The sequence below is a fragment of the Pleurodeles waltl genome, chromosome 7, assembly GCF_031143425.1.
Source record: "Pleurodeles waltl isolate 20211129_DDA chromosome 7, aPleWal1.hap1.20221129, whole genome shotgun sequence".
Classification (NCBI taxonomy): Eukaryota; Metazoa; Chordata; class Amphibia; order Caudata; family Salamandridae; genus Pleurodeles; species Pleurodeles waltl.
The window spans coordinates 45,887,591-45,914,343 of NC_090446.1; the positions used below are offsets into that span (position 1 = coordinate 45,887,591).

The window sequence follows — 26,753 nt, forward strand, 5'->3', positions numbered from 1 at the left end:
CCACACTCACTCACCAGTGCCGGAGTCCGAGGCGCCTCCTGCCCGGGGCAGGTCCATCCACCACCGGCCCCGCACCGAGCCCTCCTTGGAGACGGGTCCCGGCCACTCCCAGGCCCGGCTGCCGGGGACGCCGCCTCCTGGCTCCGATGGATGAGGCGCGCCTCCCAGGGGGAGCTCCGAGGCGTGGGTGCCTTAAACCACAAAGGGTCCTCACTCCCTCCGCGGGAGACCCGGACTAGCGTTTCAAAGCTCTAGGGAAATGGGAGCTCCGGGCTAGTGCTTCAAGGCGCACGAGGTGCTAGGAAGGAGCTCCAGGACTGAATCTCTGGTCGGTGAAGTCCTGGGGGAATGCTTCAAGGCGCAGAGGATTTTCTCTGCCCGCGTGAGAGCTTCAAGGTACCTGTACTGCTTCCAGGCACTCTCAGGTGCCCGGCCCGGGTGGGCGTTCCTGGGCCAACGCCTCCAGCCAGTAGCAGGTGATGAGGTCAGGTGGAGCCTCTGGGCGGATGCTTCAAGGCGCGGGCGGATCCTCGGCCCAGAGTGGGGCCACGGAGGGCTGAGTCCACGTGCGCCTCTGGAAGAGTTTATAGCAGGAGTAAGGAGTACAACTGGAGGGTAGCGCTTGTAGGTCTGGGGGCGGATGTTGAATATTTGTGGTGGATCCCGCGGCCCCTGGCAGCAGCGGTGGCTCAGGGATACGAGGCCCGTGGGTAGAGATAGTGTACTCGGAGTGCGCTGTGGGGGATTGGTGGACGGGGTAGGGTGCGTGGCACTGGGGTGGTGTCCAGGTCAGGGGTAGAGAGCACTATGGGGTAACTGTGGTAGTGTGTGGCACTGGTGTACCGTGGAGATCAGTGGCAGAGTGCACTGTGGGGGGAATTAGTGCTCAGGGTACAGTGAGAGGCACTAGTGTGGTGTCTCAGGGGCAGAGTGCACTCTGGGGTGACTGGTGTTCAGGGCAGAGTGAGTGGTTTCTCAGGGGCAGAGTGCACTCTGGGGTGATTGGTGCACCAGGTAGAATGAGTGGTTGTGGTGTCTCAGGGGCAGAGTGCACTCTGGGGTGATTGGTGCTCAGGGTACAGCGAGAGGCACTGGTGTGGTGTCTCAGGGGCAGAGTGCACTTTGGGGTGACTGGTGCTCAGGGTAGAGTGAGGGCAGAGTGCTCTCTGGGGTGATTGGTGCTCAGAGTAGAGTGGGTGGCTGTGGTGTATTGGGGTAGCGTGAGCGCTCTCTGGGGTGATTGGTGCACCAAGTAGAATGAGTGGCACTGGTGTGGTGTCTCAGGGGCAGAGTACACTCTGGGGTAATTGGTGCTCAGGGCAGAGTGAATGGTTGTGGTTTCTCAGGGGTAGAGTGCACTCTGGGGTGATTGGTGCACCAGGTAGAATGAGTGGTTGTGGTGTCTCAGGGGTAGAGTGCACTCTGGGGTAACTGGTGCTCAGGGTAGAGTGAGTGGTTGTGGTTTCTCAGGGGCAGAGTGCACTCTGGGGTGACTGGTGCTCAGGGTAGAGTGAGTGGTTGTGGTTTCTCAGGGGCAGAGTGAACTTTGGGGTGATTGGTGCTCAGGGTACAGTGAGAGGCACTGGTGTGGTGTCTCAGGGGTAGAGTGCACTCTGCGGTGACTGGTGCTCAGGGTACAGTGAGGGCAGAGTGCACTCTGGGGTGATTGGTGCTCAGGGTACAGTGAGAGGCACTGGTGTGGTGTCTCAGGGGTAGAGTGCTCTCTGGGGTGACTGGTGCTCAGGGTAGAGTGAGTGGTTGTGGTTTCTCAGGGGCAGAGTGCACTCTGGGGTGACTGGTGCTCAGGGTAGAGTGAGTGGTTGTGGTTTCTCAGGGGCAGAGTGCACTCTGGGGTGACTGGTGCTCAGGGTAGAGTGAGTGGCTGTGGTGTATTGGGGTAGCGTGAGGGCACTCTGGGGTGATTGGTGCTCAGGGTACAGTGAGAGGCACTGGTGTGGTGTCTCAGGGGTAGAGTGCTCTCTGGGGTGACTGGTGCTCAGGGTAGAGTGAGTGGTTGTGGTTTCTTAGGGGCAGAGTGCACTCTGGGGTGACTGGTGCTCAGTGTAGAGTGATTGGTTGTGGTTTCTCAAGGGCAGAGTGCACTCTGGGGTGACTGGTGCTCAGGGTAGAGTGAGTGGCTGTGGTGTATTGGGGTAGCGTGAGGGCACTCTGGGGTGATTGGTGCTCAGGGTACAGTGAGAGGCACTGGTGTGGTGTCTCAGGGGTAGAGTGCACTCTGGGGTGACTGGTGCTCAGGGTAGAGTGAGGGCAGAGTGCACTCTGGGGTGACTGGCGCTCAGGGTAGGGTGAGGGCAGAGTGCACTTTGGGGTGATTGGTGCTCAGGGTACAGTCAGAGGCACTGGTGTGGTGTCTCAGGGGTAGAGTGCACTCTGGGGTGACTGGTGCTCAGGGTAGAGTGAGGGCAGAGTGCACTCTGGAGTGACTGGTGCTCAGGGTAGAGTGAGAGACACTGGTGTGGTGTCTCAGGGGCAGAGTGCACTCTGCGGTGACTGGTGCTCAGGGTAGAGTGAGTGGCTGTGGTGTATTGGGGTAGCGTGAGGGCACTCTGGGGTGATTGGTGCTCAGGGTACAGTGAGAGGCACTGGTGTGGTGTCTCAGGGGTAGAGTGCTCTCTGGGGTGACTGGTGCTCAGGGTAGAGTGAGTGGTTGTGGTTTCTTAGGGGCAGAGTGCACTCTGGGGTGACTGGTGCTCAGGGTAGAGTGATTGGTTGTGGTTTCTCAAGGGCAGAGTGCACTCTGGGGTGACTGGTGCTCAGGGTAGAGTGAGTGGCTGTGGTGTATTGGGGTAGCGTGAGGGCACTCTGGGGTGATTGGTGCTCAGGGTACAGTGAGAGGCCCTGGTGTGGTGTCTCAGGGGTAGAGTGCACTCTGGGGTGACTGGTGCTCAGGGTAGAGTGAGGGCAGAGTGCACTCTGGGGTGACTGGCGCTCAGGGTGGGGTGAGGGCAGAGTGCACTCTGGGGTGATTGGTGCTCAGGGTACAGTGAGAGGCACTGGTGTGGTGTCTCAGGGGTAGAGTGCACTCTGGGGTGACTGGTGCTCAGGGTGGAGTGAGGGCAGAGTGCACTCTGGGGTGATTGGTGCTCAGGGTACAGTGAGAGGCACTGGTGTGGTGTCTCAGGGGTAGAGTGCTCTCTGGGGTGATTGGTGCTCAGGTAGAGTGAGTGGTTGTGGTTTCTCAGGGGCAGAGTGCACTCTGGGGTGACTGGTGCTTAGAAGTTAGCTGTGCCCCGCTGTGGTGTGGGGTTCACTGAAGGGCGAGGTGGTGCACCCGTGGAACATCTCTAGGGTAGGGTGTGTGGCCCCGGGCTAAAGGATGCATCTCAGGGGCAGAACGTGCACTGTGGGGCCGCTGGGACTCTGCGGTACTCGGGGTGAAGCTTGCACTTAAGGGGTCCCTTGTGGGGCTCAGTAGTGAAGTTTGCACCCAGGTGGCGGAGTCCGAAACTCACGGGTCCCGCTGCTTCTCTGGGGTCAATGCTGCCGGGGTAGAACCTTTAATTCCGGGGTAAACGGAGCTCACAGACCCGGGGTTCAGGGCGCTGCTCAGGGGCCGAGGGCTCCTCTGCAGCCCGAGGTATGGTTTCTAGGCGCCTCCGAAGTTTGAGGGAAGTAAAGCGCCTCGCCTGCTTCTCGTCTTCCTCCTCAGGCCGTCACTTCTTCCACCCACCTAGCAGGGAGTGTCCTTCCCCTCTCCACACCCCCGTCCCTTCTCAGCTCTCCGCCCCTTCCTCTTTGGCCTGTGACGGGCCTTGGCTGCCACGAGATGCAGTGATGTCTTACCGGCCCTACAGACAAGTGTGTGGCGCAAACTGCAACCAGTGCAACTGTTTCTGGCACACAGGATTGTAATGTAGCATTTGTGTAGCTCCTCATGCTCGTGGCCCAAGGCGCTGTCCTGTGCAAATGACTGTACTTGAGCCAACGAGACTGTGGCCCATATTTACAAGAAGCCTGCGCTGCGGCACTTTTTTTGACGCAGGGGCGGCGCAGTCTGTGCTCCATATCTTCAAACTGCCGCATTGGGCCCAGTGCACCAGTTTGTAGAGGCCTGCGTCACATTATACCTGCGCCAGGTACAATATATGCAGGGTAAGTGTTCTCATGCAGAACTGACGCAGTGAAACGTACAACTTTTCACTGCGTCACTCTACAACTTGACTGCATCAAAATTCCTACGCTTGCTCAGACCAGCCATAAGGATTTATGAAAGACTTTTTCAATGAGGCTCGCGTCTGTGTTCTGACGCATTGCTAGAGTTACATCAGTTTTACCGTCCGACTACAGAAATGCATCACTTTAGCACCAACCAATGCGTCAGAATTTCTGACGCATCCCTGAATCCTTTTGCCATGGAGCCCTGTATTGTAAATACAGCACATCCATGGCATTGTTAGGGCATTTGCAGCAGGCACGAGAAATCTGACGCATCAACACCGATGCGTCCATTTCTTGCAAATATGCCCCCATATATATTCCTAAGCCAGCTCTCCATACTGTACACAAACTTCCCTTCTCATTGTGTCCTTATCCGGGACGTGTCTTCGATTGGTGCAGCAGGTGCAGTGACACCATGGCCCCATTGCAACCGGATTTTTGCTGTATATTATGAATCAAACAGCAGCTCAGTGTGGAATTCCACAGAGGTCACCCCGAAACCCATATATTTTTTATATTGAAGTCCAGCCTCCCACAGAGCTCATCCATAAACCCAATTTTTTTCATATTGATGTCCAACCCCTGTGCATGTTCACTGCAGAGCTCCAGAGATCATCCCTGAACCCACATCTTAGTAACATCGGTGTCCAACCCCTGCGCATGTTCACTGCGGAACCCCACAGAGATCATCCCTGAACCCACATCTTAGTAACACTGGTGTCCAACCCCTGTGCAGAGCTCCAGAGATCACCCCTGAACCCACATCTTAGTAACACTGGTGTCCAACCCCTGTGCAGAGCTCCAGAGATCATCCCTGAACCCACATCTTGGTAACACTGCTGTCCAACCCCTGTGGATGTTCACTGCGGAACCCCACAGAGATCATCCCTGAACCCACATCTTAGTAACACTGGTGTCCAACCCCTGTGCAGAGCTCCAGAGATCATCCCTGAACCCACATCTTGGTAACACTGGTGTCCAACCCCTGTGCAGTGCTCCAGAGATCATCCCTGAACCCACATCTTAGTAACACTGGTGTCCAACCCCTGTGCATGTTCACTGCAGAGCCCCAGAGAGCTCATCCCTGAACCCACATCTTAGTAACATCGGTGTCCAACCCCTGTGCATGTTCACTGCAGAGCTCCAGAGATCATCCCTGAACCCACATCTTAGTAACACTGATGTCCAACCCCTGTGAAGAGCTCCAGAGATCATCCCCGAACCCACATCTTAGTAACACTGATGTCCAACCCCTGTGCAGAGCTCCAGAGATCATCCCCGAACCCACATCTTAGTAACACTGCTGTCCAACCCCTGTGGATGTTCACTGCGGAACCCCACAGAGATCATCCCTCACCCCACATCTTATTGACATCAATGTCCAACCCTGTGTTAAGGAACTTGCCAACCATATGCCAAGGCTCGAGGTTCGTGCGCAGGCCGTTGTTATGGAATTCTCTTCCTGTTTCCTAAAGTGGAACCTGAGATGTTTTCCTCCAGAAGTTAAGGGCCTGCATTTTAAGCAAGCATACTTCTGTAAATTGGAAACATACTCTTTGGTAGCGCCAAGAAACCCTGGGTGTACGTGCGCTTTATCAAGTACTATTAACATAACTGCTCAGAACACTAAGCGTGCGCAGAGCCACTTTGGACTTGGCCACATCCGATGATGTATATTTTGGGGGGCTATGATTTACGCACAGTTTTCCAGTTTCACTCCTGAACACCCTCTTGTAAATCCGACCTCCAATCTCTTTAAAAGAAACAGATCTGAGTTCGCATTTCGTTTTACCACTGTGTGTCATGTTGTTTCTGAGTTACAATCCCTCTACCACCCCCACAGCTAGCGAACACCACTCCCCGCCAGTGCTCATGGCCACAAGGAGTGGCCTCTCCATCCAGTTGGAATCAAACAGTGCCTTAGCATAGGGACACCGGTGGCAAGCAGGGTATCCCCACACAGGATACTGCTCAGTACCTTCCCACTGCTCTACGAAGAAAAACTTCACAATCCACACCTCCCTTTGTTGCCTCATCTGAAAACATTGTGAGCTTGAAGAAAGGGGCTCAATTCTGGTACAGAATGCAACCAAAGAAATTTTTGAGAGGTGGTCCCCAATCAGGTGCCAGTTGTGGTGGCGGCCCAGTGGGAGCGCACCCTCCGTGTGGTCCAGTGGGAGCGCACCCTCCGTGTGGTCCAGTAGAAGCACACCCTCTGTGTGGTCCAGTGGGAGCACACCCTCTGTGTGGTCCAGTAGAAGCACACCCTCCGTGTGGTCCAGTGGGAGCACACCCTCTGTGTGGTCCAGTGGGAGCACACCCTCTGTGTGGTCCAGTGGGAGCACACCCTCCGTGTGGTCCAGTGGGAGCACACCCTCCGTGTGGTCCAGTGGGAGCACACCCTCTGTGTGGTCCAGTGGGAGCACACCCTCTGTGTGGTCCAGTGGGAGCACACCCTCTATGTGGTCCAGTGGGAGCACACCCTCCGTCTCCGTGTGGTCCAGTGGGAGCACACCCTCCGTGTGGCCCAGTGGGAGCACACCACACAGGAGCACACCCTCCGTGTGGTCCAGTGGGAGCACACCCTCCGTGTGATCCAGTGGGAGCACACCCTCCGTGTGGTCCAGTGGGAAAGGTTTTGGCCATTGAACTGGGAGACTTGACATGTTTTCGCAGCTTTACCACTTTATCAAACTATGGTTGTAATGAACACTGCATAACACATCTGGGCAGGGGTCACAAAACTGGGCTATTCTTTTCCGTAGATGGCAGTCCTTATGCCCCTCCCCCCTCCCCCCCCCCCCCCGACCTTTACATACATCCCCAAATGTTCATGGTGTAGTGTTTAAGTGGGAGACAGTGAAACCAGGCGACAGGGTTTTTATTTCCAGCACCCCCTCCCTTGCAACTAAATTGTGTGTCCTCAGGCAGTAATTTTTTGGATATATTCCTCTTCTGTTTTTGCATGATAGGAAATACTTGGTCAGAGACTGAATACTGGCAGGAGCTATATGTAAGTGAATTGGACTGAAATTCACTATAGAGTGAATATTAGCACCGGGGAGACACCCCCAGTCTCCCATTCTGCTCACTAAAAGGTGGTATAGTTAGAGAGTTATGGGCTTTGAAACGAGCAGTCCGGCCATATGATTTTGGGTCTCTCATTCAAACAAATTGTTTGATCTTGGGCATCTCATATTCTCTCTATGCTGTTGGCCAGGTATTTGCCCTTGTGAGACCTTGTAACCCGGAAATGAACACCAAAGGACTTACTAACAAGACAGGCAGGTCTCTGCAGTTTTCATTCCTTTATGGTTAGGAGTCCACATTTTCATGGCTAAATGAAGTTTAGCTGGATTTTCACACCACACAATGAAAAATAAAACCACACCAGTTTCAAGATCAGTCTTTCACATAATGACTACTCTAGAGATGAGTGGGAATATGCAGTTTCCAAAACACCTCAGAGTGGCGGGAAATAATTTGCAAAAAATTGTGATGTCACTTTCATGTTTTATTTTTTATTTTTTATAGACAGAAGATAGCTGATCCCTCCCTGGGACACATGAGCCTCCCTGCGGCTGTACATTCTAGCCTTCCCTGCTTATGTGGGATCCCACTGCAGGTGCCCATGTTACTGTTTCATCGAACACCTAAATGTATGGCAATTTGTATAATGTCATTGTAGAGCGCACCTTGTTTACTACAGGCACTTCTAGGCACTTACCTGTACATATGCGCTACCCCTAAAGCACAGTGGTTCTTCAAGGACTCGCTCACAGATGTCAATATTTAATTAGCAAATCATTTGCAATTAAATATGAGAACACCAGAAATCAACCATGATTATTTACCCTACAGCTAAATTACTGAGAACAATTAATGTTAATGACACGAGTTAGCCCCCCTCCCCCTCCATTGGGTCAAATTCCTGTTTAATTAGAGACCGATTTCTAACCGCCAAACATTAGAAAAACATTAGACGTGTTTCCTGTGAGTACACAAACAACAAACATAAGACGTGTGACTGTGTATACACAAAAGAGCAACAGACACTGCAGTCAGCTGAGAGGGTGGGATTCATTATTCATGATAATGCACAGCTCAGCCCATACATAGCAGGGCCTGCTAGGCAGTTGCAGTATTCACCATGTTTCAACCTCACTGAGTGCTTCCCGAGGTCAGTACCAGGACTGGTGACCATACAGGACATAGTATGTAGTGGTGTCAGGCGCCCCTGACAACTAAAGATCAGAGTCGTACGTTTGGTGTAATGAAATTCACTGGACAATTCTATAAAAGAAGGCACTAGGCGCTAGGTAAGATGGGCCCAGGTAAAGGGGAGAGTATTCCCTGGCTAGGCACCAAAGTGGGAGGTCAGGCCATCGGGGGGGGGGGGGGGGGGAAGGGATGGTCGTCCAACCGCTGATGTCCATCTGTGGTCACACCTTCCCTTGACCTTCTTGCCATACTTTGTGGAATGCATCATTTGTTCCATTAAATCTCATCACAGAAACCATATGTCTGATATTTGCTTTGGGGTTTGGGGAAGCTTTTTTTATCTGCATTGCCCAAAGCTGCAACATTTCTTTTCCTCTGTGCAAAGGTGTCCAACGGAGCTGATGCTGGCTGGATCCAAAGCAGAGTTTTAGATCAGCCATTAGCTTTGTAAATGGGTTCCCTTTAGATTCGTTGCATTTAGATTTATACTATGTGGAGATCTTGAAAACCTGGCAGGAGAGTCACACATTTTTAATTTGAATAAACGTGGCACACCTTTTATCTTTTATTAATGTTCAAAGCTGAGGGGGCCACAATTGACTCATGTCGCCCACGATTGGCCACTTTTCTCACTATGTCCACGGATTTCATTCAGGACCAATTTGGAGGAGATTAATGGGGATAAGAAAGTAAACCTCTTGAGATAACTAAGGTGGAATTGAGGGTAAAATCCAGCAGCTTTGACCTTTTGTTGGCTACGCTTAGTAAACCTTAAATTAATAGATTGGGCCGGTTATGAGTCAAGTGGGGCAGTATCACACTGACTTAAGGCCTAATTCACAAGGGTGAACTAAGACCTAAAGTATAACTTTAGACCGGAAGACTAGACTTAGGCTTCAGGCCTAAAGTTAGACTTCAGGTGTAAAGTTAGACTTCAGGCTTAAAGTTAGACTTCAGGTGTACAGTGACCTAAAGTCTCAGTTTAGACTTCAGGTCTAAGTTGACCTTTGTGAAATGGGCCCTCAGAATGCAAAAGAGGTCGCGGCCCAAGTTAGCAGACAACAGGTCCACGTTGTATTCTCACAGCCCTCGTGTGTAGGGTTGTGAAAGAGGAGGTGGTGTAGCAGACCTGTTTTAGAATGTCTGGATGACAATACCGTTGAAGAGCTGGAACTACATCCGGGTCAGTTCTGGCTCATGGGCTGGGTACGACGTGGGCCATGTTATCTACTAACTTGGCTGGCATCCTTGTTTACACAAGTGGTTGTCTGGCTACTGTTATGGTCACAACCAACACAGGTGGGAGTTGGCATCTCGTGTGGACCCACTGGCATGACCCAGGCTGTGCCTCTTGAGTGGCTGGTGATGATTTTCACTTAATTGACCTCGCAGAAACACCTGGCACACGTGGGTGGTTGGCAGCCTACCCGGGCCCACAAGTTGCACCTTTGTTTAAATCCCTTGAGTGGCCACTGGTGGGCATGCACTGACCACAAAATAATTCTATAGACTTTACGAACATGACTCCATGTTAGTTTATTTAAAATTGGCTGATTTTCAGCCTCCTAATGGCTCTGGTATTTTTCAGTTTTGGAGTGCTTCGTGCCTCTTTGACATTTAACTAGGGTGGGCAATGAGTTTCACTCCGCCGGCGGCGTTTGCTGAGTTTTGCCCATTCCGCACGGAGCGCGGAGTTCCCAAAAACTCAGCGGAGTGGCGCAGAGTTTTTCCTCTTGCTCGCCAACTGTAGATTGGCGAGTGCGAGCGAGAAAAATCAAATAGACCACCTCCCGACGAGATTTCTTAACGCGAGTGTCGTGGAAGGTCGTGACAGCTCGCGTTAAGAAACCTGCCATTCACATTGAGAAAGCGTATATTTGAGTAGAACATCTACTTGAGCGGCAAAAAGAAGCAGCGCCCTCTTGCGTTTCACATTGTGCCGCTCGCGCTGATTTCACAGTGCTGGACAAACTCCCGGCATTAAAAATCAGCGCGAGCAGCGCAACTTACCGCACTGCGCGGCTCATGGAACTCCGCGTAGCGTGGCAGAGTTTTTTCTGCACTTTGTGGTGTTCTGCGTAACAGAACTTTGCCCAGGCCTATATTTAAGCCAGATAAGTAATATTTAGCAGTCTTGGGCCTGCTATCCTTAATTCCAGCTTGGTCACATTCCTGTGTGGGGCTGGCCAAATTCCTTTGGTATTTTTCTTGAAGAAATGGAATGAGTTTCGACCGTACTCCTTAAGCTAAGAGCTGTTTCAGCTCCTACTTAGGTAAACAGCCCTGAGATTAATTGGCTCCATTGTGTAAATATTTCGGGACACTGGGGAAGTTGGCACGATTATGCCTGGCACCGGTATAATTGTAATTTTTATTGTATCTATATAACGCATACTAACCCTGACAAGGCATCAAAGATTTTTTCGGTGAGTAGCACGCTACTCCGGAACCCAAAAGGATTAGTGGTGGAGTAGTAAAGGGAAATATGAGTTAATGTCAGCGGTGGACATGAGTCCGCTAGTTGGATTGAATAGAATAATGCAGGGACAGACGAGAGAAGAATCCAGAAGTGTTAACTGGGAGATCACAGTAGCAAGACCAGGTTTGGGATGAGTAAAGGAGCGATGGAGGAGGGAAGAGTCTGTAGGACGGGATTAGGGAGATCATAGTAGTGGAATGAGGCTTGGGGGTGACTCAAAGGTGGGATACATGAGGGAAGAATTCAGAAGGGTGGGTTGGGAGATCACATCAGTACCTGAGGCTTGGGGTGAGCCGGAGGGATGGAGGAGGGAATAGCCCAGGAAGGGCTATTTTGGAGATCATAGTAGTAGAATGAGCTTTGGGGCGAGTCGGAGAGTGGGGTAGAGGATAGATCGAGTGAGGTATAGGGTGAGTGAGTAGTGCATTGGAGAGAGTGATTTCTTTGTTCTCTTCTACAGTAGGGCCCAAGTAATAAATATATAGATACTGAACCTGGGTGGTACTTCAGAGCATAGTGGGGGTGTCCAGGGCAGGAGTCTGCCCCCCCTTGGTATGATGGTAAAAGGGCGGAGGTAAGTCCTGGCATCCGTGGCATGAGATAGTGCACGTGGGCATGAAGGGTGGGTTCCGTACACGTGTGGTATAGTACACCTGAGTGTTTGATGAAACGTATAAACCAATGTTTGGGAACAAAACGTAGGCACTAAAAATGAATAAGCAGTATTTCAGGACACAATGGTATTTTCTTTCACGAAACAAGCGTCTGTTCTGCGGAATAACACGCTGATGGTTTGTGACTAAATGTTTCTAGTTCCTCAGTTATTTAAGATTTACATTTGGACGGTAACCACTGCTGCTGCGTGAGACCCCGCCCAGTAGTACAGGTGTGACCCGTGACCCCTGAAGGTCGTCACTTCTAGACGAGTCTGTAAAACCTGTCAGACTGTACTATTTACAGCCGGACTGTAAGAGAGCGGTCAAATCATATTTTTTCATTCTTCATCTTTCATAGAGATTGTCACTTAATAACACAGGTATAGGGCTCTAGTCGGTAGGAGCAGGGCGGGAAACGAAGTAAATATGGAAATTAAAAATAGGGCATAGAAGTGATGGGATGTGAAATTGTATCTTCTGGACTACCTGTATCACACTTGGCTTTTTGGACATTTTGTAGGGAAATTGCAGGGGAGTAACAAAGGCCCCTGCAGGCCCGAGCTCCAGGGGCCCCCTCAGCACAGCACCTGGCCTGAGTGAGTCCGAGGCGGGGCCCTACATATTCTGTGCAAGGAAGCCCCCTCCAGTTAGGAGAGGTTAGGGCAGAGGTCTTCAAACTGGGGGGCCTCAAGTGATGGGGGGGCGCCAAACTCTGGTCAAAAGAAATATTATACAGATAACATGCCTTTGTTTTAAGCAGAAGCATGTTATTGCAGTTTTAAAAAGGTAACAGTACTTAACTGCCATGTTTAAATAGGTTTAGACCTATTTAAAAATTGCCATCTTTCTAAAATAATTGAGAAAAATTCTGAGGGGGGCCCACTGATTTTTATTTTTCAACTGGGGGGGCGCGCCATTAAAAAGTTTGAAGACCACTGGGTTAGGGTGAAGCACCTTGTCCCCCTTCTGGATGACGTCAGTCACTTTTTTTCACTTGTAAAGTGAAATTCGAGCCAGGACCTCGCCCGCTCCCGCAGTGAAAGGTCCCCCCCGCTGTCCGTGGCACGGGGGGCGGGCAAAGAGCCGGGTAAGGGCGCCACCTGCCCTGATACGTGTCCATTTCAGCCCAGAAAAGCTTTTAGTCTGTGTGTCTTGGTAAAAGGCCACCTAATAATGGATTCGTCCCTGCTCTTTGTTAACCGGAGTGGTCAGGTGACTCCTGTGCTTAACACGCAGCTCACTAACCCCGCCTGGGCCTGAGTGTGTTCAAACATGACAACTATTGTGCCGGTGATTACACAGTGTGCCACGCCCTCCCTCGTACATTACCAGCGCCCCCCAGCCTGGCAGAAGGCCACCTTCTCACCCTCTGAGGGAGCCCAACCTAACAGGCTCCTCGGCATCTCTGCAGCAGGCGCGTTACCCGACCGAGCTGTCTTTGAAGAACGCTTCGGCCATCCTTGTTTTCCCACCTGCGGCTTTCCCCTTTGTTATTTCCGCGTTCCCGCCTCACATCCTGCTGGGTGTGCCAGGCTCCAGCGGGCACGGGCGGCTGCCAGCTGCTGTGGTGGCAGCTCCTGGTCGGGCAGGGGCCGGTGCCAGGATAGCGCAGTGTATGAGTGCCCTGTGCCAGGCGCAGCAGCGCCACAAAGCCGTATGAACCAGCAGGGAGCGCTCCCCTTAGTCCCGAGGGCCCCTGGGGCACCCCTTGCGGTAGAAGATGGGGGCAGAGAGTGGGCTCCAGCTGTGACTCGTGGAGAACAGCGCCCTGACACCCGGTGCAGTGGCAGGAGGAGCTATGTCCAGAACAGACGTGTAGGAAAGTACCATCTTGCCTGGCATGTTACCCCCATTTTTCACTGTATATATGTTGTTTTAGTTGTATGTGTCACTGGGACCCTGTCATCCAGGGCCCCAGTGCTCATAAGTGTGCCTGAATGTGTTACCTGTGTAGTGACTAACTGTCTCACTGAGGCTCTGCTAATCAGAACCTCAGTGGTTATGCTCTCTCATTTCTTTCAAATTGTCACTAACAGGCTAGTGACCAATTTTACCAATTTACATTGGCTTACTGGAACACCCTTATAATTCCCTAGTATATGGTACTGAGGTACCCAGGGTATTGGGGTTCCAGGAGATCCCTATGGGCTGCAGCATTTCTTTTGCCACCCATAGGGAGCTCTGACGATTCTTACACAGGCCTGCCACTGCAGCCTGAGTGAAATAACGTCCACGTTATTTCACAGCCATTTTACACTACACTTAAGTAACTTATAAGTCACCTATATGTCTAACCTTTACCTGGTAAAGGTTAGGTGCAAAGTTACTTAATGTGAGGGCACCCTGGCACTAGCCAAGGTTCCCCCCCATTGTTCAGGGCCAATTCCCCGGACTTTGTGAGTGCGGGGACACCATTACACGCGTGCACTACATATAGGTCACTACCTATATGTAGCTTCACAATGGTAACTCCGAATATGGCCATGTAACATGTCTATGATCATGGAATTGCCCCCTCTATACCATCCTGGCATAGTTGGCACAATCCCATGATCCCAGTGGTCTGTAGCACAGACCCTGGTACTGCCAAACTGCCTTTCCTGGGGTTTCACTGCAGCTGCTGCTGCTGCCAACCCCTCAGACAGGCTTCTGCCCTCCTGGGGTCCAGCCAGGCCTGGCCCAGGATGGCAGAACAAAGGACTTCCTCTGAGAGAGGGTGTTACACTCTCTCCCTTTGGAAAATGGTGTGAAGGCAGGGGAGGAGTAGCCTTCCCCAGCCTCTGGAAATGCTTTCATGGGCACATTTGGTGCCCATTTTTGCATAAACCAGTCTACACCGGTTCAGGGACCCCTTAGCCCTGCTCTGGCGCGAAACTGGACAAAGGAAAGGGGAGTGACCACTCCCCTGACCTGTACCTCCCCTGGGAGGTGCCCAGAGCTCCTCCAGTGTGCTCTAGACCTCTGCCATCTTGGAACACAAACAGAGGTGCTGCTGGCACACTGGACTGCTCTGAGTGGCCAGTGCCACCAGGTGACGTCAGAGACTCCTTCTGATAGGCTCCTTCAGGTGTTGCTAGCCTATCCTCTCTCCTAGGTAGCCAAACCCTCTTTTCTGGCTATTTAGGGTCTCTGTCTCTGGGGAAACTTTAGATAACGAATGCAAGAGCTCATCCGAGTTCCTCTGCATCTCTCTCTTCACCTTCTGCCAAGGAATCGACTGCTGACCGCGCTGGAAGCCTGCAAAACTGCAACATAGTAGCAAAGACGACTACTGCAACTCTGTAACGCTGATCCTGCCGCCTTCTCGACTGTTTTCCTGGTGGTGCATGCTGTGGGGGTAGTCTGCCTCCTCTTTGCACTAGAAGCTCCGAAGAAATCTCCCGTGGCTCGACGGAATCGTCCCCCTGCAACCGCAGGCACCAAAGAACTGCATCACCAGTCCCCTGGGTCTCCTCTCAGCACGACGAGCGAGGTCCCTTGAATCCAGCAACTCTGTCCAAGTGACTCCCACAGTCCAGTGACTCTTCAGTCCAAGTTTGGCGGAGGTAAGTCCTTGCCTCCCAACGCCAGACTGCATTGCTGGGAACCGCGACTTTTGCAGCTACTCCGGCCTCCGTGCACTTCCGGCGGAAATCCTTTGTGCACAGTCCAGCCTGGGTCCACGGCACTCTAACCTGCATTGCACGACCTCCTAAGTTGTTCTCCGGCGACGTGGGACTCCTTTGTGCGACTTCGGGTGAGCACCGTTTCACGCATCCTCGTAGTGCCTGTTTCAGGCACTTCTCCGGGTGCTACCTGCTGCTGAGAGGGCTCCTTGTCTTGCTCTACGTCCCCTCTGTCTCCTGACGCAATTTGCAACATCCTGGTCCCTCCTGGGCCACAGCAGCGTCCAAAAACCCTTACCGGACGATTTGCAGCTAGCAAGGCTTGTTGGCGGTCTTTCGGCGGGAAAACACTTCTGCACGACTCTCCACGGCGTGACGGATCTGTCCTCCAAAGGGGAAGTCTCTAGCCTATGTCGTTCCTGCAGAAACCTAAGCTTCTACAGTCCAGTAGCAGCTTCTTTGCACCCGCAGCTGGCATTTCCTGGGCATCTGCCCATCTCCGACTTGCTTGTGACTTTTGGACTTGGTCCCCTTGTTCCACAGGTACCCTCGACTGGAAATCCATCGTTGTTGCATTGCTGGTTTGCGTCTTTCCTGCAGAATTCCCCTATCACGACTTCTATGTCCTTTGGGGAACTTTAGTGCACTTTGCACTCACTTTTCAGGGTCTTGGGGTGGGCTATTTTTCTAACCCTTACTATTTTCTAATAGTCCCAGCGACCCTCTACAAGGTCACATAGGTTTGGGGTCCATTCGTGGTTCGCATTCCACTTTTGGAGTATGTGGTTTGTGTTGCCCCTATTCCTATGTGTCTCCATTGCATCCTATTGTAACTATACATTGTTTGCACTGTTTTCTAAGACTATACTGCATATTTTTGGTATTGTGTATATATATCTTGTGTATATTTGCTATCCTCATACTGAGGGTACACTCTGAGATACTTTGGCATATTGTCATAAAACTAAAGTACCTTTATTTTTAATATAACTGTGTATTGTGTTTTCTTATGATATTGTGCATATGCCACTAAGTGGTACTGTAGGAGCTTCACTCGTCTCCTAGTTCAGCCTAAGCTGCTCTGCTAAGCTACCATTATCTATCAGCCTATGCTGCTAGACACCCTATACACTAATAAGGGATAACTGGGCCTCGTGCAAGGTGCCTTGGTACTCACTACAAGCCAGTCCAGCCTCCTACATTGGTTGTGCAGCGGTGGGATAAGTGCTTTGAGACTACTTACCACTCTTGTCATTGTACTTTTCCTAAGAGAAAAATATACAAAACAAGTTCAGTGTATATACACATAACCAAAAAGTTTTGCATTTCCTCTTTTCACTCTTTTCTAAGTGCTGAAAAGTACTTCTAACTTTCTAAAAAGTTCTAAAAAGTTTTAAAAGTTTTTTTTTTCTGTCTTTCTAAAAGTTCTGAAAACTTTTTTCTCTTTTTCTATCACTTTAACTCCCTCTGAAAATGTCTGGCACAGGCCAAAATGTTGATCTGTCCAAACTTGCATATGATCACCTTAGCTGGAAAGGAGCAAGGAGTCTCTGCATAGAGAGAGGTTTAAGTGTAGGGAAGAATCCTTCCTTGGAATTGTTACTTAACATGCTTAGAGAACAAGATAAGGCTAAAAGTGCCCCATCTGTTGAAAAAGTAGCTAATGGTTCCCAATCTGATCCAGGGACTACCCCAGGAAAAGATTCAGGAAAGAAACTTTCTAGCCTGCCCATTACTAGACAGTCTAGCATAGTTGGTACTGAGGTGGAGTCACATCATACAGATGGTGTGCTCTCACATTACACTGTCAGCCAAGCTGTTAGGGTGCCCTCTGTAAGGGACAGGTCTCCTTCTGTCCATTCTCATCATACTTCTGTATCTAGAAATGTCCCTCCCACCAACCCTGATGACAGAATGTTAGAAAGGGAACTCAATAAGTTGAGGGTGGAACAAACCAGACTGAAGCTTAAAAAGCAACAGCTGGATTTGGATAGACAGTCTTTAGAACTAGAGAAGGAAAGACAGAAGTTGGGTTTTGAAACCCATGGTGGCAGCAGCAGTATTCCCCATAGTCATCCTGCAAAAGAGCATGATTCCAGGAATCTGCATAAGATAGTTCCCCCTTATAAGGAGGGGGATGACATTAACAAGTGGTTTGCTGCACTTGAGAGGGCCTGTGTTGTACAGGATGTCCCTCATCTGCTATCCTATGGCTATCATTTAGTGGAAAAGGTAGGGATAGGCTCCTTACTGTGAAAGAAAATGAAGCTAATGATTACAAAGTTCTTAAGAATGCACTCCTGGATGGTTATGGCGTAACCACTGAACAATACAGGATAAAGTTCAGAGAGACCAAAAAGGAGTCTTCACAAGACTGGGTTGATCTCATTGACCATTCAGTGAAGGCCTTGGAGGGGTGGTTACATGGCAGTAAAGTTACTGATTATGACAGCCTGTATACCTTGATCCTGAGAGAGCATATTCTTAATAATTGTGTGTCTGATTTGTTGCACCAGTACTTGGTGGACTCTGATCTAACCTCTCCCCAAGAATTGGGAAAGAAGGCAGACAAATGGGTCAGAACAAGGGTGAACAGAAAAGTTCATACAGGGGGTGACAAAGATGGCAACAAGAAAAAGGATGGTAAGTCTTCTGACAAGGGTGGGGACACATCTAAAAATGAGTCTTCATCAGGCCCACAAAAACACTCTGGTGGGGGTGGTGGGCCCAAATCCTCTTCTAATCAAAACAAGGAAAAGAAACCATGGTGCTATTTATGTAAAATAAAAGGCCATTGGACAACAGATCCCAGTTGTCCAAAGAAAATCACCAAGCCTCCTACCACTACAACCCCTACTGCTACACCTAGTGTCCCTACTAATAGCAGTGGTGGTGGGAGCAAACCTACTAATAGCCAATCCAAGGGAGTAACTGGGCTCACTATTGGTAACTTAGTTGGGGTTGGTCTTGTTAGGGAGACCACAGAGGCTGTGTTAGTCTCTGAGGGGGCTATTGACTTAGCCACCTTAGTTGCTTGTCCCCTTAATATGGATAAGTACAAGCAACTACCCCTAATAAATGGTGTTGAGGTTCAGGCCTACAGGGACACTGGAGCCAGTGTGACTATGGTCATAGAGAAACTGGTCCACCCTGAACAACACCTACTTGGTCACCAGTACCAAGTAACCGATGCTCACAACAACACACTTAGCCACCCCATGGCTGTTGTAAATCTCAACTGGGGGGGGGGTTACTGGTCCAAAGAAAGTTGTGGTAGCCACAGATTTACCTGTAGACTGTCTACTAGGAAATGATTTGGAGACATCAGCTTGGTCAGATGTGGAGTTGGAGGCCCATACAGCAATGCTGGGCATCCCAGGGCATATTTTAGCTTTAACCAGGGCTCAGGCCAAAAAGCAAAAAGGACAGGGAAGCTTGGATCCTGGAACAATGGACCAAGTGCTCCCTAAAGCTAGGGCTAGTAGAAGTAAAGCACTTCCTACTATCCCTCCCTCTACAGTGGATTCTACTTCTGAGGAAGAAGAATTCCCACCCTGTGCAGAACCTACACCAGAGGAGCTGGAAGCAGACACTGCTGAGCTTTTGGGTGAAGGGGGGCCTGCCAGGGAGGAGCTGAGTGTGGCACAGCAAACCTGTCCCACACTAGAGGGTCTAAGACAGCAAGCTGTCAAACAGGCTAATGGGGATGTCAATGACTTCACAGAGTTTACTGGGAGGACAACCTCTTGTACACTGAAGAAAAGGGATCCTAAACCTGGAACTGCCAGGAGGTTAGTGGTTCCTCAGGAGTACAGAAAGTTCCTCCTAACTCTAGCCCACGACATTCCCCTAGCTGGGCATCTGGGGCAAATGAAAACTTGGGACAGGCTTGTTCCCCTGTTTCATTGGCCTAGGATGTCTGAGGACACAAAGGAATTTTGTAAGTCCTGTGAAACCTGTCAAGCCAGTGGCAAGACAGGTGGCACCCCAAAGGCACCCCTTATCCCACTGCCTGTGGATGGGGTTCCCTTTGAAACGGTAGGGGTTGACATAGTTGGCCCCCTTGACCCTCCTACTGCTTCAGGCAATAGGTTTATCTTGGTGGTAGTGGACCATGCCACAAGATATCCTGAAGCAATTCCTTTAAGGACCACTACAGCACCTGCAGTGGCAAAGGCCCTCCTAGGAATATTTTCCAGGGTGGGCTTCCCAAAGGAAGTAGTATCAGACAGGGGAAGCAATTTCATGTCTGCTTACTTAAAGGCCATGTGGAAGGAGTGTGGTGTGACTTACAAGTTCACTACACCCTATCATCCACAAACAAATGGACTGGTGGAGAGATTTAACAAAACTCTCAAAGGCATGATTATGGGTCTCCCTGAAAAACTCCGCAGGAGATGGGATATCCTGTTACCATGCCTCCTTTTTGCCTACAGGGAGGTACCCCAGAAAGGAGTGGGCTTCAGCCCCTTTGAACTCCTCTTTGGTCACCCTGTTAGGGGTCCACTAACACTTGTCAAGGAGGGTTGGGAACAACCTTTAAAAGCTCCAAAGCAAGATATTGTGGATTATGTGCTTGGCCTCAGATCAAGGATGGCTGAGTATATGAAAAAGGCCAGTAAAAACCTTCAGGCCAGCCAAGAGCTCCAAAAGCAATGGCATGACCAGAAGGCTGTTTTGGTTCAGTACAAACCAGGGCAGAAAGTGTCGGTCTTGGAGCCTGTGGCCCCAAGAGCACTCCAAGATAAATGGAGTGGACCCCACACAATTGTTGAGAAAAAGGGTGAAGTCACCTATTTAGTTGACTTAGGCACTGCCAGGAGTACCCTTAGGGTGCTCCATGTCAACCGCCTGAAACCCTACTATGACAGGGCTGATCTCACCCTGCTCATGGCAACTGATGAGGGACAGGAAGAAGACAATGATCCTCTACCTGATCTCTTCTCTTCCACAGAACAAGATGCTCTTGTGGAAGGTGTAGTTTTGGCTGATTGTCTTACTGCTGAGCAGAAGGACCATTGCATAAATCTCCTGGGTCAGTTTTCTGAACTCTTCTCTACTGTGCCAGGTACCACTTCTTGGTGTGTGCACACTATAGATACTGGAGACAGTTTACCTGTCAAAAGTAAGATCTATAGGCAGCCCGGCCATGTCAGGGACTGCATAAAGCAAGAGGTGCAGAAAATGCTAGAACTGGGAGTGGTTGAGCACTCTGAAAGTCCATGGGCTTCTCCTGTGGTACTTGTACCAAAACCTCATTCCAAAGATGGAAAGAAGGAAATGCGGTTTTGTGTAGACTACAGAGGTCTCAACCAGGTAACCAAAACTGATGCTCACCCTATACCCAGGGCAGATGAGCTCATAGACACACTGGCATCTGCCAAGTATCTAAGCACTTTTGATTTGACTGCAGGGTATTGGCAGATCAAATTATCAGAAGATGCTAAACCTAAAACTGCATTTTCAACCATTGGAGGCCATTACCAGTTCACAGTAATGCCTTTTGGATTGAAAAATGCACCTGCCACTTTTCAGAGGTTGGTGAACACAGTCCTGCAAGGGCTGGAAGCTTTTAGTGCAGCATATTTGGACGATATAGCTGTCTTTAGCTCCAGCTGGGATGATCACCTGGTCCACCTATGGAAAGTTTTGGAGGCCCTGCAAAAGGCAGGCCTCACTATCAAGGCTTCAAAGTGCCAGATAGGGCAGGGGAAGGTGGTTTATCTGGGACACCTTGTTGGTGGGGAACAGATTGCACCACTTCAGGGGAAAATCCAAACTATTATAGATTGGGTTCCCCCTACTACTCAGATTCAGGTGAGAGCCTTCCTAGGCCTCACTGGGTATTACAGGAGGTTCATTAAGAACTATGGCTCCATTACAGCCCCTCTTAATGACCTCACATCCAAGAAAATGCCTAAAAAGGTATTATGGACAGCAAACTGTCAGAAAGCTTTGAGGAGCTGAAGCAGGCCATGTGCTCTGCACCTGTCCTGAAAAGCCCTTGTTACTCTAAAAAATTCTATGTCCAAACTGATGCATCTGAATTAGGAGTAGGGGCAGTCCTATCACAACTTAATTCTGAGGGCCAGGATCAACCTGTTGCTTTTATTAGTAGGAGGTTGACCCCTAGAGAAAAGCGTTGGTCTGCCATAGAGAGGGAGAACTTTGCTGTGGTCTGGGCTCTGAAGAAGTTGAGGCCATACCTGTTTGGCACTCACTTCATTGTTCAGACAGACCACAAACCTCTACTTTGGCTAAAACAAATGAAAGGTGAAAATCCTAAATTGTTGAGGTGGTCCATATCCCTACAGGGAATGGACTACACAGTGGAACATAGACCTGAGAGTAGCCACTCCAATGCAGATGGACTCTCCAGATATTTCCACTTAGACAATGAAGACTCATCAGGTCATGGCTAGTCTTATTGTCCTTCGTTTGGGGGGGGGGGTTGTGTAGGAAAGTACCATCTTTCCTGGCATGTTACCGCCATTTTTCACTGCATATATGTTGTTTTAGTTGTATGTGTCACTGGGACCCTGTCATCCAGGGCCCCAGTGCTCATAAGTGTGCCTGAATGTGTTACCTGTGTAGTGACTAACTGTCTCACTGAGGCTCTGCTAATCAGAACCTCAGTGGTTATGCTCTCTCATTTCTTTCAAATTGTCACTAACAGGCTAGTGACCAATTTTACCAATTTACATTGGCTTACTGGAACACCCTTATAATTCCCTAGTATATGGTACTGAGGTACCCAGGGTTTTGGGGTTCCAGGAGATCCCTATGGGCTGCAGCATTTCTTTTGCCACCCATAGGGAGCTCTGACAATTCTTACACAGGCCTGCCACTGCAGCCTGAGTGAAATAACGTCCACGTTATTTCACAGCCATTTTACACTGCACTTAAGTAACTTATAAGTCACCTATATGTCTAACCTTTACCTGGTAAAGGTTAGGTGCAAAGTTACTTAGTGTGAGGGCACCCTGGCACTAGCCAAGGTGCCCCCACATTGTTCAGGGCCAATTCCCCGGACTTTGTGAGTGCGGGGACACCATTACACGCGTGCACTACATATAGGTCACTACCTATATGTAGCTTCACAATGGTAACTCCGAATATGGCCATGTAACATGTCTATGATCATGGAATTGCCCCCTCTATACCATCCTGGCATAGTTGGCACAATCCCATGATCCCAGTGGTCTGTAGCACAGACCCTGGTACTGCCAAACTGCCTTTCCTGGGGTCTCGCTGCTGCTGCTGCCAACCCCTCAGACAGGCTTCTGCCCTCCTGGGGTCCAGCCAGGCCTGGCCCAGGATGGCAGAACAAAGGACTTCCTCTGAGAGAGGGTGTTACACCCTCTCCCTTTGGAAAATGGTGTGAAGGCAGGGGAGGAGTAGCCTCCCCCAGCCTCTGGAAATGCTTTCATGGGCACATTTGGTGCCCATTTCTGCATAAACCAGTCTACACCGGTTCAGGGACCCCTTAGCCCTGCTCTGGCGCGAAACTGGACAAAGGAAAGGGGAGTGACCACTCCCCTGACCTGTACCTCCCCTGGGAGGTGCCCAGAGCTCCTCCAGTGTGCTCCAGACCTCTGCCATCTTGGAAACAGAGGTGCTGCTGGCACACTGGACTGCTCTGAGTGGCCAGTGCCACCAGGTGACGTCAGAGACTCCTTCTGATAGGCTCCTTCAGGTGTTGCTAGCCTATCCTCTCTCCTAGGTAGCCAAACCCTCTTTTCTGGCTATTTAGGGTCTCTGTCTCTGGGGAAACTTTAGATAACGAATGCAAAAGCTCATCCGAGTTCCTCTGTATCTCTCTCTTCACCTTCTGCCAAGGAATCGACTGCTGACCGCGCTGAAAGCCTGCAAAACTGCAACATAGTAGCAAAGACGACTACTGCAACTCTGTAACGCTGATCCTGCCGCCTTCTCGACTGTTTTCCTGGTGGTGCATGCTGTGGGGGTAGTCTGCCTCCTCTCTGCACTAGAAGCTCCGAAGAAATCTCCCGTGGGTCGACGGAATCATCCCCCTGCAACCGCAGGCACCAAAGAACTGCATCACCGGTCCCCTGGGTCTCCTCTCAGCACAACAAGCGAGGTCCCTTGAATCCAGCAACTCTGTCCAAGTAACTCCCACAGTCCACTGACTCTGCAGTCCAAGTTTGGTGGAGGTAAGTCCTTGCCTCCCCACGCCAGACTGCATTGCTGGGAACCGCAACTTTTGCAGCTACTCCAGCCTCCGTGCACTTCCGGCGGAAATCCTTTGTGCACAGTCCAGCCTGGGTCCACGGCACTCTAACCTGCATTGCACGACCTCCTAAGTTGTTCTCCGGCGACGTGGGACTCCTTTGTGCAACTTCGGGTGAGCACCATTTCACTCATCCTCGTAGTGCCTGTTTCTGGCACTTCTCCGGGTGCTACCTGCTGCTGAGAGGGCTCCTTGTCTTGCTCGACGTCCCCTCTGTCTCCTGCGCAATTTGCGACATCCTGGTCCCTCCTGGGCCACAGCAGCGTCCAAAAACCCTTACCACACAATTTGCAGCTAGCAAGGCTTGTTGGCGGTCTTTCGGTGGGAAAACACTTCTGCACGACTCTCCACGGCATGTGAGATCCGTCCTCCAAAGGGGAAGTCTCTAGCCCTTGTCGTTCCTGCAGAAACCTAAGCTTCTACAGTCCAGTAGCAGCTTCTTTGCACCCGCAGCTGGCATTTCCTGGGCATCTGCGCATCTCCGACTTGCTTGTGACTTTTGGACTTGGTCCCCTTGTTCCACAGGTACCCTTGACTGGAAATCCATCGTTGTTGCATTGCTGGTTTGCGTCTTTCCTGCAGAATTCCCCTATCACGACTTCTATGTCCTTTGGGGAACTTTAGTGCACTTTGCACTCACTTTTCAGGGTCTTGGGGTGGGCTATTTTTCTAACCCTTACTATTTTCTAATAGTCCCAGCGACCCTCTACAAGGTCACATAGGTTTGGGGTCCATTCGTGGTTCGCATTCCACTTTTGGAGTATATGGTTTGTGTTGCCCCTATTCCTATGTGTCTCCATTGCATCCTATTGTAACTATACATTGTTTGCACTGTTTTCTAAGACTATACTGCATATTTTTGGTATTGTGTATATATATCTTGTGTATATTTGGTATCCTCATACTGAGGGTACACTCTGAGATACTTTGGCATATTGTCATAAAAATAAAGTACCTTTATTTTTAGTATAACTGTGTATTGTGTTTTCTTATGATATTGTGCATATGACACTAAGTGGTACTGTAGGAGCTTCACTCGTCTCCTAGTTCAGCCTAAGCTGCTCTGCTAAGCTACCATTATCTGTCAGCCTATGTTGCTAGACACCCTATACACTAATAAGTGATAACTGGGCCTGGTGCAAGGTGCAAGTACCCCTAGGTACTCACTACAAGCCAGTCCAGCCTCCTACATTGTGAACTAGTGAGGACGAAAGCTGCGATTACAAACGGATTGCAAACACCCGCTGCTAGTAAGGGTCGAACCCCTGACTGAACCCTCGAGGGTGAAGGTAAAAAACGAGAAACTATTTATTTTGCCCCCCAAACAATCCGGAAATGCTCGTGTCCGGTGCCTATGAGTGGCAATGACTGCAGGTGGCCCCCCGGCACTCATGCTTGGGAGGGTCGGACTGGGACACAAAATAGGACCCGGCCCCAAAACAAAAGAAAACCCCATTACCGATCACGGTAGCTAACAACGTGGCCCACATTTCCAAACCGGGGCAGTTTTGAAGTTGTAAAGAGGGTGATGTGAAGGTAGGAGCTTGATGCAGACAATCTATAATACTGGGGTCTTCAACAGCAGGGAGCCCTGCAGAGCCAGCGAGCCCCCCACCCACAGATGTTGGCCTGGACAATGTCTTTTAGTAATGTCACACAGCTAGGGTGACCAGATCTCGAGGAGCAAAAACCGCGACAGGTCAGACATAAAAGAAGGACTAAATACTATACTCTCACTTTTATATCTGGCCTGTCCACCTTTTTCGTTTTTTGCGTAGCTTTGTGAATGTGTGCCTGTGTGTGTGTGTGTGTGTGTGTGTGTGTGTGTGTGTATTTATTTATTTATATATATATATATATATATATATGTATATATATATATATATACACACACACACACATTAACAAGACTACATATATAAAATTAGCTATGGCTTGACCACCTACCCACCTCTCTCTTCTCTCCACTCCCTCTCTCTGCTGGGAGCAGACAGGGGACTGTGTTGCCTGACAGTAACAGATAAATTACTTTAATAATTGCATACTTTGTAGGTGTCTGTTAAAGGAGAGCATACATTTAACTTGTGCTTCCCTAGATAATCTGACCTTTTTCCCAAAAACCGGGACATTTATGTAATGATCTGACCTTTGTTCAAAAAACAGAACATTGGTTTAAAATTAAGAGAAGTGTCGGAACACCGGGACAGTCCTCTAAAAACCGGGACTGTCCGGGGAAATCCAGGATGTCTGGTCACCCTATATACAGCGGCGCGGATGTGCAGCGTGGCTAAAAGTAAACTTAGACAAAGAGTGCTGTGATGGGGCCAGCGCGGGCCTCATCACAGCATATTTTTCCTATGGAGGTGAAAGGGCAACACAGTGGGAGGTGGCATGGTATTCAGCGACTCGGACAAGAGTGAGGGTGGGAGGGGCAAACGCAACACACATGGGAAGTTTAAAGAAAAACAAGTCCCTGAGTCACAGCGAGCAGTGGATGGACAGCAGAGGGACGCCAATCTAAGTAAATCAAGCAGTACTTTGTCCATGCTCCAAACCAAAGAACAAGAAGTGACATTGTCAAGCACTGGCCAATTACAAGGCACCAGAAAAGAGTGACAATGAAGCTAGCCAATACTAAGCACTGGGTGGGCTACGAGCCCCTTGTAGTACACAATGTGTTCTGCAGTGACCAAGCACGCGCTGTTGACAGTCAAGACCTAAAAAGTGGCCGCTAGAATAAAAAAACACAAGGCCCGCAAGCAGCCACATAAACAGCCCACACACTGACCTGTCAGTCCAGCCCTTTGGCACAGCCAGAGTGCCATATAGGTCAGTCCATCCCTGTTTTCGATGGCTGTCATTTGTGTTTCGTGATCAGACTTCAACTCCAGAGCGAGGGAGTAGCCAGGAAAGTCAAGTACCCCCGCATTGAGCCCTATGCCATTAAATAAAACAGCAAACTGAGCGATCTCAAAAGTTCCAATGAATGCCAGTGAGAATTGTTCACCCAAGGAACATTTCTAAGGAATCGTTCATATTAATGCATTTTATAGCTGGTTTTAAAGGAGTCCGCTGAAAAACTGTATTTACCTGAATTTCATCCTTTGTTTCTGTCTTGTTTTCATTTTAGCCTTTTTTATTGTCTTTTTCATCCTTCTTTCTTTCCTGCATTCTATTGTTCTTTCTTCTCTTTTTTCCATTCTCCCTTTATGCCTCTTTCAGCTTTTTTTCCATCTTTCCATCTTTCTTTTGTACCATCTCTCATTCCTTCTACCTTCCTGTCCTTTTTTATATTACCGTTTCATTTTCTTCCCATCCTTTTTTAAAATGATTTCTTTTCTTGTTTCTTCCTTTCTTCCAGG

The 26,753-nt window shown here is 49.9% G+C and overlaps 1 protein-coding gene across 1 annotated transcript in view; it reads right to left on the reverse strand.

Annotated features, from left to right (window-relative positions):
- The window catches only part of TMEM139 (transmembrane protein 139), a 101,566-nt gene extending 99,138 nt beyond the window's left edge, over positions 1 to 2,428 (reverse strand). Inside the window, exon 1 of the mRNA XM_069242886.1 lies at positions 15 to 2,428. The gene's annotated coding sequence lies outside the window, so the exon portion shown is untranslated. The remainder of the gene's footprint in view (positions 1 to 14) is intronic.
- Positions 2,429 to 26,753: the final 24,325 nt, after the last annotated feature.